The sequence below is a fragment of the Coturnix japonica genome, chromosome Z (genome assembly GCF_054131305.1).
Source record: "Coturnix japonica strain WE chromosome Z, WE-NBRP24, whole genome shotgun sequence".
Taxonomy (NCBI): domain Eukaryota; kingdom Metazoa; phylum Chordata; class Aves; order Galliformes; family Phasianidae; genus Coturnix; species Coturnix japonica.
Window position 1 is genome coordinate 37,820,240 of NC_140702.1, and position 12,712 is coordinate 37,832,951.

Genomic DNA, 12,712 nt, shown 5'->3' on the forward strand with positions numbered 1-12,712 from the left:
CATCTATCCTACATCTTCATCACAAGAAAAATTGCCTTGATTTATGATTTTTTTTTCTTGTAAGACATTATTATTATTATTATAACATTACTGTAACATTTTTTTTCTTTAAATTAGTGACATTATTTTATTTCAATTTAAATTAGTTTTAACAAAGGGATTTATATTGAAAAGAGTAAGCCTGGCAAGGAAAATTCAGAAAATTCCAAGAGACACTCGATACTTGGCAATGAATAACATGTGAATGAATTTTTAATGGAAGTAAATGATAAGCAGAGAAAAATCTTTCTTTAAACAGCTGCCTTTTTATCCTAAAGATGACAAGTCAGATATTTTAGGTACTGTACAGTGGGTCCCTAGTAGTCCCTGCTGTTTTTCCAAAGGTAAAGAGAATTTATAGGGTTCAAATGCAGCCTACATTTCAGTTTAAAATATAGTCTTTTGTATGTGACCGATGTTTACTGATATGAGTAAAGATGACGTTCTCTAACCCAGTGCTGACTAGATTACAAAGAGACATGTTAGAACACTCTGCAAGTTGCAAGAGCTATGAAATATTCATTGGACACTTCAAGGGTTGTTTTCCTTTTTTTCCACATGAAAGTGCTTTGCTTGTAGTAGTTGATCTTTTCCAGAGCTCACAAAAAGGTATTTGCCAACACCACCTTTTCCTTCCCTAATGCTTCTAATAAAAATGAAAATAAATAAATAAATAAATAAATAAATGAATGAATAAATCATTTGTACTGTCTTAATTGTTAACTCATTATATTTAATAGTATCATAATTTTTTGCACACAGATGCATCTTTTCCTGATTAAGGAACAGTAGATTAGACATCAGATGTCTGATAGAATCATATCTTATTACTAATTAATATTAGACAGGATAAGAGTCATTAAATAGACCCCAAAGCCCATCTTTTTCATGCATATATAACTGTGTAAGATGTCTGTGTCAGATCTTTGTGAACCAGCTACTTTGTTGGCAGGTGAATATGATCAGACTTTCCTTCTCAGACACCATCTTTCTTCTTTTTCCTACAACATCAAGAGGTCAAATTCGCTGTAATTCTACTGAAAAACTGGCAAATCCACGCAGCAATATGAACAGTGAGATATAAAGACTACTTTTTTAAATCACTGGGTTTGTACTTTCCAAAGATTTCTTTAAATAACTTCAATTCAGAAAAATTATATGGAATTAAACACATTTTTTGTTTGTTTGTTTTTTGTTTTCCCTGAACTTAGGAGTAAAAGAATGCATGGAAATAAACAGTAGCAATAACTCAGAGACTCATTTTTTAGGATTTCATGTTGGGTTTTTTTAAGAGCTCACTTTCATGAGAATTTCCTGTTCAGGGAGAAGAGTTCAGATCTGGGTAGTGAATTACGAGAATGCCATATTCCAAACAAATTTAGTTGCATGAACTCTTTTCCTGTAATGATAAGTGAAAACTGCAAGTGTATCTGTTTGACAGCTTCCACAAAACAGTATGTCTAGAAGGGGCAGTATCTTGCAAGAATTAACTTGTTTATGCCCGCATTTCCTCTCTACTTTTCTCACAATTCCTTATTCAGATGTGGAAAGACTGTGGCAATTCATTTTTGTTCACATTGCATTTCATGATAGCCTTATTTACTGTTGTGTGCCTTTGAAGTCCTTTTATTTCCCATGACCAGGAGTGGATTTTAGTGTGAGAGGCATCTGAGTATAAACGGATTTCAAGTTTGTAAGATAACTTTTTCTTACTGAGGCATCTATAAAGTGAGATAAAGCATTTTTGTATTAACTCAGTTTTAAAATGAAAATTACACTTTTGGTTAGAATCTGGCTAAAGAGATAATACTGACCATTCACAAATACGTAATTTGTACTTCAAGAACAGACTCGTTGTTATATCCTCAAATCTCTGAGTTGCAGGTCCTTTACATACTGACCTTTTCAACAGCTGGAATATACAGTACAGCCATGCTGGGAGGCATTTTCCTTTCCTTTCCTTTTCTTTTTTTTTTTTTTTTCCTCTCATAATTCAGTGGCATAATTCATAATTCATTTTCAGTGGCATAAAACCACATTAATTGGATGGAACTCCTTATTTTTTATAACTCAGTTTTTCAGGACACTTACAACTGACCAGCAAAAAAAAAAAAAAAAAAAGAACAACAACAACAACAAAAAAAAAACTGTCTTTGCAAAGCTTTGCTAAGAATAATACTATTTTACTAGATCAATAAAGCACGTCAGCAGTACTAAAGGAAATGTCCATTACTTTCAATTAACTGACATTTGGGTCTCCCTTGAAATCCCTCTCACATTCAGAATAAAGAGCTTCCTTTAATCTGCACAACTCTGCATACAGACAACCCTCCTACAATTTGAGCTGTTGTGCCTCTCCTCCCACTCTTCTATAACTTTTTCTGTGAGTCTTAGTAGATGATGAAGAGACTGCAATACTAAGGCAGTTTCCTTATGGCTGCCCTGTCCTCCTTGTGATCAGATTCTGACACTGAAACTCATATATTAGCTCTGTCAAGCAAGCTCTTACATGCAGATATTTTCCTAAAACTCTTATAAACACTTCTGTGATTTTTTGTACAACATTGTCCATGTTCTCCTAACTTTTGAACTTTATTTTTCCAAGTCCTTTTCTATATCCCGGGCAAATCAGTCAGATCTACTCTTTTTTTTTTTTCCTGCAAAGGTCATAATTTGACACAATCTCTTTGACCATATACCTCTTTTCGAATCCCATTCAACTGCCGTTAATGTCAATTATAAACTACTTGTCTTTACTTTTAAGATATTTCCCTTACTCCCAACCTATTCCCCTCCTATCATCTTGTCTAATCCACACATCCCAATTGCTTGTAGTGAACAATAACAAATCCCCAGGACTAGATCATATTCACCCAAGAGCTTAAAAATAACTCACTTATGAGACAGTGAAACGACTAACTGCAATATGTAGTCTTACATTTAAAATAGTGACAGTCACAGGAATAGATGGTGGGAAATATGGTACCTTTTTTTTTTTTTTTTACAGAAGTCATAGGTAAAATTTAGGGAATCACTCACCAGTAAATCCTATGTACTGGTAACCAAACGACATTTCATAAAATCCCTCAATGATACCTGATAAAGAAACTAACATATTCCTAGGATAAAACTAAATATTCTTCTGTATATAAGTAGCTCAATAAAAGACATGAAAGGTGGGAAGTAGCTCACAAGTGGAATCTCTCACGAGTCTGTGCTGTTCAGCAGATTTGCAAATGATCTTGGAAAGACAATAATGACACTAAGAGTTCCAGGCAGGCAAGGACAAGGGCTACCTGCTGACGCTGGATGGAATCTGGAGTAATTTAGTAAAAAAGATTAAACTCAGTGCAGATAAATGTGAAATAAGCAATACAGGATACACGTCTATGCATATGAAATAAGTTTGGAATTATGTTATTAGCAATGGGAAGAGAAGTTCTGAACTTACAAAAGATGTTTGTTTTTTTTTTTAAATGTTGACTCAATAATCATTAAAAGACTACTAGTTAGCTTGGAGTCATTAAGAAAATGCACAAAGTATAAATGTAAAATATTACTAGCATCTCCACAAATATGTGTCGTGCTAGTAATTCTGTGTGCTGCTGGCAGGTCTGTTTCCCCATACTAAAGAGGTATAGGAGAAAGGGACAACAGTAGGTTGCACAGGTAGGTGTCCTGATATGTCTCGAATGTCTCCAGAGAAGACGACTCCAAAACATCTCTGGACAGCCCTTTCCAGAGCTCCATCATCTTTGCTGTGAAGTTCTTTTGCATGTTGGTGTAGAACTTCTTATGCTCCAGTTTATGGCCATTTCCCCTTGTCCTGTCCCCACAGACCACTGAAAAGAGGTTGGCCAGATACCTTTGTATCCACACTTCAGATATTTATAAACATTAATAAGATCCCCTCTCAGTCTTGTTTTCTCAAGGCTGAACAGACCCATTTCATTCAGCCTTTCCTCATAGGAGAGAGGCTCTAGGCTCTTTAATATGGTTCTGATCCTCTGCTGGACTCTTTCCAGGAGATTCCTGGTTTTTTTGTACTGGGAAGCCCCGAACAGGATACAGTACTACACATGAGACCTGGCCAGAGAAGAGGAGAAGGGGAGGATGACCTCCCTTGACCTGCTGGCCATGCTCCTTTTAATGCACCCCAGGAACCCCAGATCCTTCTTCCTTCTGGATTTTTTCCAGGTGCAAGACTCTACACTTGCTTTTGTTAATCCTCATCTGGTTTCTTAAAGCCTAGCTCTCCAACCTGTTCAGGTCCTGCTGAATGGCAGCACAGCTTTCTGGCATGTCAGCCACTCCTCCCAGTTTTGTATCATCAGCATACTTGTTGAGGGTGGAGATTATCATTAAGGTTGTCAATGAAGATGTTGGACAAGACCAGACCTAGCACCAACCCCTGGGAAACACTGCTAGTCACAGGCCTCCAACTCGATTCTGCACCTCTGATGACAACCCTCTGAGCTTGGCCAATCAGCCAATTCTGAACCCACCTCACCATCCACACATCTATCCTACACTTTCTCAGCTTTATTATTAGGATGCTGTGGAAGACAGTATCAAAAGCAGCCTTGCTGAAATCAATATGTGTCATCCAGTGTCGGATTTGTGTGCCCCGGTGGCGCAGTGGTAGGAATGCCGCATTGCAACACCGGAGGACCCGGGTTCGAATCCCCCCTATGGCACAAGTGGTAGAAGTGCTGCTCTGCTACACAGGAGCTCGAATCTCAGGGGTTGGACTTGATGATCTCTAAGGTCCCTTCCAGCCTGCACAAGACTGTGATACTGTGATCCACTTCTTGGCCCCTTCTACCCAGCCAGTGATGCCATCACAGAAAGCTACAAGGTTGGTATGTTCAAATCTAACTCAAATAGGTACATCCAGTAGATGAGATGCAGAAATCCTGTGATCATTTAAAATGTCCTGGGCTCCAGACTCCATCAATCAAGTTCTCAGTAGAAAAATCCTTCAAGAAATATCAGGATAAGATTTGTCTTGGAAAATTACTTCCAAAATTGCATCCAGAAATGATGAATCCATTCCTTGACTGTGGTGGCTTAACAGCAATCAGTAACTAAGCTTTCATTTTCCCTCCTCAGCAGAACAGGGGGAGAAAATACATTGGAAAGAGTTCATAGGCTGAGATAAGGAGATAAGGGACATCATTTCTCAGTTACTGTCATGGGCAAAACAGCCTCAGCACATGGGAGATATAATTTATTTACTATTGATAATAGCTTAAAGCAGTGAGAATTAATGGCAAAGTAAAATCATCTTTCCCCCTCAACTCTCTTCTGCCTCATCTTCACTCTCTTCTCTGGTGTGACATCCCTACCATAGGCCGTTGTCCTTCCCCATCTGATCCTTCATGGCCTTTCCAGAGGCTGCCTCCTTCAGTCCTCACCCACTGCTGCAACACGAGCTCCTCTGTATCTGTGCCTGGAGATCTGCTCCATGGCTTCGGGGAACAGCCTGCTGCTCCATGGGCCTCTCCTGGGCTTCTGGGAGCTGCTGCTCTGTGCCTGGAGCTCCTCCTACCTCCTGCACTGACGCTCAGGACCTTATAGTGGTTCTTTCATAGTTCGTCACTCCCAGCTGCTATTGCACAACATTTTTCCCTCTCAGAGGCACACCCAGAGTCACTCACTGCTCAGCTCTGGCAGCAGAAGATCCATTTTGGAGGAGCTGGAGCTGGCTCTGATCTGACATGTGGCAGATGCTGGACCCTTTGTACAGAGGCCACCTTGAAACCCCGGTGCCAAAAGCCTCACCACATAAACCTAGTAAAGAAAGTACACATGAAAAGATTTTACTGCACGTATGTTCTGTTAATATGTACACTTTCTAGCAACAGAGTAGAGGCTCAGTATGGTTATACCTGTATTAAACATTCATGGAAATAATTTTCCCACAATTCTTTTCTTTTCTCAGGAGAGGCCTGGCCCACAAATGTTGATAAGGTTATTTCAGGATCTCTACCCAAGTTTGTGATTTTCACAAGCACTACGAAACAACTTGATAGACAAGCAGATACTTCATGTGCTGGACTTTGTTCACTGTGATGATCCATTTCTTACTCTTCTACTAACTTGTCTGTCTTGCTTTATGCTTAGACTCTGAGCCCTTTTTAGTAGCAGCTTTTCCTAATCTGTGCTTGCGTAGCACCAGGCAGAAAGGGACACTGGTTTCTGACTAGGGATTCTAAGCGTACGAAAATTGTAGTAATTAACGTGACTAAAAATATCAGAAATTTATTTTTAAATGTGTAAAATGGTTTAGCGTGGGATTTTCAGTTTCAAAACATATAAGATTCATTGAACTGAGGGTGAGAGGAATCTCAGTAGCTACCTTCATGATAAAAATGCATTAGAGTAATAGAATTCTTTAAGGAAAGTGTAAGAGGCCATGCTTTTTACATTACTGTCTCAAAGTTTGCTGAAATGGACAAGTTCAGACAAGTCCTGGCCAAGGTTCCGGGGCTCCCTTTGTCTGAGACACACAGGAACCAAGGTTCGAGAAATCCCTTTGTTCAAGAGATGGACAAGTCTGGGAGCTACGAAAGGGAGATAAGATGCAGATTAATGGCCCTAAAGTGTTCTTTTTGTGTGGGCCTATCTCAAGGAAGATGGCCATCTCCGAGGAATTCACATGACTCTGACCCAAGCCTTCCAGAAATGTCACGAAGGCTGGGAAGAAGAAGGATAAAAAGGGCACATACAAACCCCAAATTTAGGTTTTCTGACACCAGATGCCTCACTACAGAAACAAGGAGGTTTTCTGTCATCAGATGCCTCTCTACGTGAACGCCTGCATGCTGAAGAAGATGCCTGCATGCTGAAGAACCTTTTAGGTTTCTAGGTATCTGACCTCAGATTCCTCCACCGTTGTCCTACTGCTGCCTACTGTCTCTCCTGGGATTGCTGCTCGAGACTCTGCTCCGTTTGACCTCGCTGCCCGAGACTCCGCTTCCGTGAGACCTTGCTGCCCGAGACTCTGCTTCTAGAGACCACGGTACTCTGACCATCTTCTCTGCGACGCACCGATCTGCTGCTTGCGGCCTGCTACTCCGCTGCTGCTCTCCCCTACGCTTATTTTGCCCCGGACCAACGTTAACAACGTGCTACGGGATGCTGCTGCATCCAGGAGGTGACTATTCCCTGCTTTAACGTAATTCTTGCTCTTTTCTACCTTTTCCTATCGCCTACTTTCCCCATCACCCTAATTTTGATATTTCGTTGCTCTCCCTTCCCCATCCCCTCAGTTGTCTATCATTTCTAATAAACTCGTTGGATCAACATTTGAATGCTCTTCTTCTTAATCTCACACCGGGCATAACATATCAAAAGAACCTTTGCCTCACTCCTAGATTGGAGTGAGACAGAAAGGCACCAAGCCTTCCTTCAGTCAGTGTTTCATAACTACCAGCTTTAGATATACCAAGTATAAACAGGAAGATGCTTCAACATAAAGAACTAAAAATACAATTTTCATTTAATATTTTTTCTGAGCCAAAGTTAATGAAGTTACTTTTACATTGCTTCCTTGTCTAGTCTCTCACATCTTAAGTCCTCTAAAAAATAAAAAATAAAAAATAAAAAGTTAAAAAATGTAGCTTAAGGCAAATTCCAGGCCATTCACTTAAAATTTTACTAAATAAGAGAAGCTCTTATTTATGTCTTCACTGCAAAGTTGTCATTGTTTATAACGCAAGGCTATCATGATTTTGATAGTGTTCATACAGATATTTGGTTGTGTTTATCTGGCACCCTGAAGCATGCTTAATGGCACAAAATACGCCAAAATCTGGAGCCACTTTACTCAACAAAATGTGGGTCATCAAGGTGAAAGACTTCTTTAACAACTGCCAAACATTTATTCAGCTCCCAATTACTCATCTCAGAACTTGCTATATGCATAAGAATAGCAGGGAAAAATGCTGTTCTGGATGTTACTTCTTTCATATTCTATTAAAACTGTAATAGCCTGCTTCCATTATACATTTCCCCGTATATTTCAATCAACATGTCACTTAGCTGCTGCTCCTGAAGTGCACTTAATATTTTCATTAAAATCAATAAAGCCAAGAAATGACAAGGGTGCAGGTGGATGCAAGCAATTAAACTTCTCCTATTTGTATTGTTAACTAGCATGTGGAAAAAGAAGCTTCATTCAACACCTGTCCCTTTCGTTTTGAATGGCAGCTAACTGAAATCCACTTAGCCAGCTTTTGTCTGCTTATTTTGCTGACAGATGATGTGAAGAAGTAGGCAGTTATAGGGCCAGTAATTCAGAATTAATTTTCTCTTCAAAAGAGTGATGTGGACAACTGAGTGCAGTAATGGTACCTGCTCAGAATTCAAGGGGTAAACAAGATAATTTGAGATGATGGGACAGAAATAAAAGCTCTGTAAAGGTTTTCTCCTCACGTGACTCTCTGTGGCACACTCACTAGCACTTTTTATCCATATCAAATGAAAGTCAGAAGAGTTAATCATTGATGCATTAGCCTGGTGTACTATTGTGTATGCTAGGATTGAAAAGGAAGAAAACAAAATAAGAGAGTATTGTGCCCCACCCCAATATTAAAAATATGTGATAGTGAAGGACAATGCTTAAGCCACACAGTGACTGTTTATCAATCCTGTTTTCAGAACATGCTGCAAATTAAAGGGATTGTACACGAACTGTATATTTGCAAAAAAGGGAAATCGACATAACTGCAATCATTGGATGACATTCTTTGTGGGTCACCTGTGCAGACCTGACAAGTGTCAGCCTCTGTACTTGTAGAAGAGTGAAATTTAGAAATCTGTGCTGTCATTAGAAAAGCCAAATGGAGTCACTCTGTAAACATGCACAGGTTTAAGTGTAATGCAGAAGGCACTGCTCTGCATTCACTGCTCCAGATGTGTCAGTAAAGTTATCTACAAATGCATTAAAAAACTGATGAAAAACTCTTGAAACTTCTGAGCAAACTGTACACAAGGATTGCTTTGTCTGGGTGTTTCCTCTGTACTATAAGCAAATATACAGGCATGGATATTTCAGTGTAATCAAAAGGAAGAGGAACTTTCTCAGAGGCTTCTCTCTCCCAGCCACAAAGGCAGCCAAATTTGAGGCCTTTCTCTTTGAAGACCTTATGAGCAGTGTAGAGAGCATGCTATTTCATAAAGAAACAGGGCCTCGGGTTGGTTATCCCTGTTGATCTCTGCATAACTCCTAAATGCAGTTCTGGAAGGAATTAATGGAACTATTTACAGGACAGCTGCCAAACCAGTCTGTGTTTGAAGTCTGATGCCTCTCATCCATCTCTCTCTGGCATTCAATCCTGTTCTGTCACCCAGTATTGTTATTGCTAGATGGCTGTTTCTATCCTCTAACAATTCGATCTGTACTCTGAAAACTACCATCTACAAAATATATGGAGGTACTTAATACCTAACTAATTTTTGCTGTGACTATAATCTATAAAAACTGGAGAAAGGGAGTGGGCTAATCTTCAGCACACTCTGTAATTGTCTTATTAATTTTATATATGAGGGATTTCTGGGCTCAGACTCTGGTGCAAAAATGTCAAAGAGTATCTCAGGCTTAGGCTTCTCACAAAATCCAGCTACTTTTGCAGGAGTCACATATAATCAGGTCGTTCTAGGGAGAACTATCTGCTTTCCATTTCTGCCCCAAAAATTTAGTAAAGGCAAGCTGTCAGATTAGGGAAGCGCAAAACTCTTAGCTAAGTTTACCTCATCATTTACCAAGTCAAGCTGACAGCTACACTTGGTAAACCCATATATGCCATATTGCCATCATAACAGCTGTAAAACAGTGGGTCACATCAACTGGTGCAGATATTTTTGATCAAGACCTGCTTCACTTGAGCTTTCTTAAAATACAAATCAGGTAGTCTGAAGTGTTCCTACTTCAGATGTTCAAGTTTGATCTCAAGAATTGGTTTAGATAGCAAGGAAGTCTAGCACTGGCTTTACAGCACAACTGTAAGCACAACTGTGTACTTCTTCCATCTCTGTGCTAGATGCGGCCTGTCTGCTGTTTCTGCCTGTTTTCCCCAGCTGATTTATTCCCTTCATATATTCACCCTGAAGCACTGACCAGTCTTTGGTAGCTTCAACTTAGTCCACATAGTTTTGTATAGGTGAGTCCCCAGCACACCAAGGCTCATTCATTCTGAACTTACTCTGAGAGCAGGCATATAATTTTGACTGAAGATGACAAAAATGTGAGTTGTGACATACAGCAGACATTTGGCTTTGTTTGCTGAAGCCTATTACAGCAATCCATTTTTAATATATATATTTTTAACTGTGTTGTTATTTTTAATATGCCTGCATGTTATGTGGGAAAAATACAACTTATTCTCACTTTTTATTCTTCTTGTTTTCAGTATTCTCTGCTCAAGATTCTGAAAGCTGTTATAATTTGTCTTCATGAGAATGGTTCTCATAAACATTTTTGCCAAGGAAAATACATTAAAAATACATATATATTTATTTTTTAATATATTATTTATATTTTATTATACATATTTTATGTATATTTTTATTATTGGTTGGACTAGATGATCTTATAGGTCCTTCCCAACCTTGTGATTCTATGATTCTGTGATTCTATGATTTTTTTTTTAAACTGAAATAATTATTCAGTATCTTTCATTATCCTCAAAAACACTGCCTTCTTTAATTTAAGATTCTATTTTAAACTGTCCACAGAAGATATTTACTTCATTGCTGATCAGTGCTGGGAAACATTTTGCCCCCAGTCTGAATGATGAAATTTTCTCCTCTGAATAAGACAATGTGACAGTGTGTACAATTAATATAATCAGGCCCAATTCTCAGGACTATAACAAATGATATCAAACAAAATGAATTTTATGTCTTGCTACTAATATAATTTGCTAAATATAGTAATTGTGGAAATTAATAACTATTTTAATTCAAAAAAGCTTATGTATGTATGTATATATGTGTGCATATGTGTGTATGTGTGATTATGTATGTATATATTCATATGCCAAAATGTATAAGAATATGCTAATTGATATACAATCTACGTTCATCAGTATGAATTATAAGAAAATGTGAATCCAAAACCATGACGTGGGAATTCAGTGTATCACATGGCTCCTGTGTTGTTATAAAAAATACATCTATCTTTCCTAAAACCTATTCCTACTGTTTGTATTCATAAGGATTTGTATAATCGGATTTATTAATTCAAATGTAAAGGAAATGTTCACTACATAAACTACTAATATTCTTTTTACTGGTGATACTAATGTCTTTTCCTACTGAAATTCATTTCATGTTTAGGTGGTAGTTGACAACTCTCATGCTGTCCAACTAGACAGCAGTTCATGTCACCTAAGATGAACAATGATTGTGATTGCCAGAAACCTCATTTATGAATGCACATAAAACCATAGAATTTCTTGGGTTGGAAGAGACATTAGAGGTCACCCAGTTCCAGCCCGCCTGCCATGAGGGAAGAATTATCCTGAGAATAATTTCTTTGTTGTCTGTGTTTACATGGATGAGGATGGATGTTTGTTTACTAGCTGGTGTTCTACACAGATTCTTAGTTATCTGTAAAATATTTATTTGATTAAGAAATGGTAGTGTCAGACAACATTACTCGGGTTCATCTGAGAGCTGCAGGGGTTCTTTCCAACCATCATTACAGTGATTCTGGGAAAATGATATCATGAAGGAAATGAAGCAATGAAGGGAAGGGAAGGGAAAGGAGAAAGGGAAGGGAAGGGAAGGGAAGGGAAGGGAAGGGAAGGGAAGGGAAGGGAAGGGAAGGGAAGGGAAGGGAAGGGAAGGGAAGGGAAGGGAAGGGAAGGGAAGGGAAGGGAAGGGAAGGGAAGGGAAAAGGGAAAAGGGAAAAGGGGAAAAGGGGAAAAGGGGAAAAGGGGAAAAGGGGAAAAGGGGAAAAGGGGAAAAGGGGAAAAGGGGAAAAGGGGAAAAGGGGAAAAGGGGAAAAGGGGAAAAGGGGAAAAGGGGAAAAGGGGAAAAGGGGAAAAGGGGAAAAGGGGAAAAGGGGAAAAGGGGAAAAGGGGAAAAGGGGAAAAGGGGAAAAGGGGAAAAGGGGAAAAGGGGAAAGGGGAAAGGGGAAAGGGAAAAGGGAAAAGGAAAGGGAAAGGGAAAGGGAAAGGGAAAGGGAAAGGGAAAGGGAAAGGGAAAGGGAAAGGGAAAGGGAAAGGGAAAGGGAAAGGGAAAGGGAAAGGGAAAGGGAAAGGGAAAGGGAAAGGAAAGGAAAGGAAAGGAAAGGAAAGGAAAGGAAAGGAAAGGAAAGGAAAGGAAAGGAAAGGAAAGGAAAGGAAAGGAAAGGAAAGGAAAGGAAAGGAAAGGAAAGGAAAGGAAAGGAAAGGAAAGGAAAGGAAAGGAAAGGAAAGGAAAGGAAAGGAAAGGAAAGGAAAAAAGGAAAGGAAAAAAGGAAAGGAAAAAAGGAAAGGTAAAGAAAAGGAAAAGGAAAGGAAAGAAAAAAGAAAAGAAAAGAAAGAAAAGGAAAGAAAAGGAAAGAAAAAAGAAAAGGAAAGAAAAGGAAAGAAAAAAGAAAAGAAAAGAAAAGAAAAGAAAAGAAAAGAAAAGAAAAGAAAAGAAAAGAAAAGAAAAGAAAAGAAAAGAAAAGAAAAGAAAA